The 1,932-nt window shown below is 36.6% G+C and overlaps 1 pseudogene; it reads left to right on the top strand.

Moving 5' to 3' along the window:
• LOC108767465 (uncharacterized) overlaps positions 1-1,899 on the top strand; it is a 10,108-nt pseudogene extending 8,209 nt beyond the window's left edge.
• The last annotated feature ends 33 nt before the right edge of the window (positions 1,900-1,932 follow it).

The raw sequence follows: 1,932 nt of genomic DNA, 5'->3' as shown, positions 1-1,932 counted from the left end.
GGTGTAAGCCCGCGTCCCGCGCACCGCGCGTCATCGAGCGAAGCACGCGACCACGATTCGCACGGCGAATCGTGCCCGCCACACATACACACTCGCCTTACACACACACACACACACACCGTACACGCACAACGACACCGCCTTTGTAAACACGACACACATACACATACACATACACGCATTCATACTCTGTACATAAATACGGAAAATATATCTTTCTTTTACATCGATCCAAGCCGCGTTTCATTGCGATATTACCGCCTTGTCTCTCTCCTCCTGGCCGAGCCTCTTTGCGACCCTGGCCGCAGCCCGTGACCGACGAGCTACGTCCGCGCAAAGTCAGGTTGTTTCACGTTGTTGCACTACTATGAGGTAGAGATGATATTGCTGTAGCAAATTTGAATAATTTTGGAAAAACCATTTTATTTCCTATTTTTATTGAACCTACTTCTATTCAAATTGTTCAGGTTCTTCAAATTGTGACAATTTTTCCTTATATCCTGGTAATAATCTTCACTCTGAATTAAGAGCTTCCAAATCATTTAATGTAACGCAATTAGGAAATTGCTTAACGAGAGGAACAATTGATGTATGATTTCCGCTTAAAGCGTTTATTGGATCAAGTTCTGAAAATGTAATAGATAAATAGATAGATAAACTTTATTGATCTCCTCGGGGTTACAATTTTATACAAAACATATACCGCCCGTTATACAATCTTACTGTCTAATGCCTGGTTTATGCTTCGGTCTTAACAGGTCTTAATCTTAATCTTAAAAGTTGACAACACAGTATGCCATAAGGTCGTTTATGCTTCCTCAGTCTTAACCTTAGTCTCAATCTTAGTCCCAGAAAGTTCCTATCTTTTAACTTAACCTTGCTTTAGTCCTAATTCCTTAAAATTGAGCCAATGAAAGAGCAAAGATGTCGGACGCGGATTTAATTAAATGTGTGCAACAATTCGACCTAATATGGAATAAAAGAAATCCAAATTATAAAAATAAATTAATTATCAAAAATAGTTGGAATGCTATCGGAAAAGCTTTAAGTTTAACAGGTAATTATTAAAATAACGTAAAACTTAATCAATATCCTTACATTTGGAAGAATAACCTAGCTTACAAAAACTGTATATGGTTTTTCAGGATTATTTATTATTTAGTGTTGTGTTGTGTTATTATTTTTTAGGTGAAGTGTGTGAACAAAGATTTTTAAACATTAGACACCGATATGCGAAAGAACGTCGAATATTACTTGACAACATGTACAATTGACAACGAATATTACTTGGCCACATTTTGAAGCATGTAGTTTCTTAAATGACGTAATTGCAACAAGGTATATGTGTATTATTATAGAAAAACATATTTATATACATTTAGTACAATCGAAATTCTTTTTGCATACTATTTTTTGTTTCTCAGAGCGACGAAAAACAATTTCATAAAATCCAGTGTCACTTCGATAGATTCTGTGAGTAACTTATTAAAAGACAATGCAATTGCAAAGTTTCCTACAAATTTTGGAAGTAACAATAAAACAACTGAGTGCTCTAGCAGAAGTGAAACATCGAATATATTACAGGATGTTTCGCAACAAAAATACGACAAAATCATGAGCTTAGCAAGTGCGAAGACGACAATCTTGGACTTGGATGATGACATTGATAATTCCGAACTGAGTCTACATGACGTCTTTCGAGTTCGTCATAGAGGTAACTATCATACGGAAAATTCTGAAATCCTATCTCCATCATCGCGATTGACATCTGTAACGCAGACGTCTTCCGTATCAAAGTCGACCGAATCTCAACACGCCATAGAGAAAAAAAGGAATGCAAAAAGAATAAATCAGAATCAAAATATCACTCAACTCACAAATACTATTGCTGGCGAGTAGAGTATATAGGCCGATTCTAACCCAGGGGCAATG

The sequence above is a fragment of the Trachymyrmex cornetzi genome, unplaced genomic scaffold (assembly GCF_001594075.2).
Source record: "Trachymyrmex cornetzi isolate Tcor2-1 unplaced genomic scaffold, Tcor1.1 scaffold681, whole genome shotgun sequence".
In the NCBI taxonomy this organism is placed as follows: Eukaryota; Metazoa; Arthropoda; class Insecta; order Hymenoptera; family Formicidae; genus Trachymyrmex; species Trachymyrmex cornetzi.
This window is presented reverse-complemented; position numbering and strand designations above follow the sequence as displayed.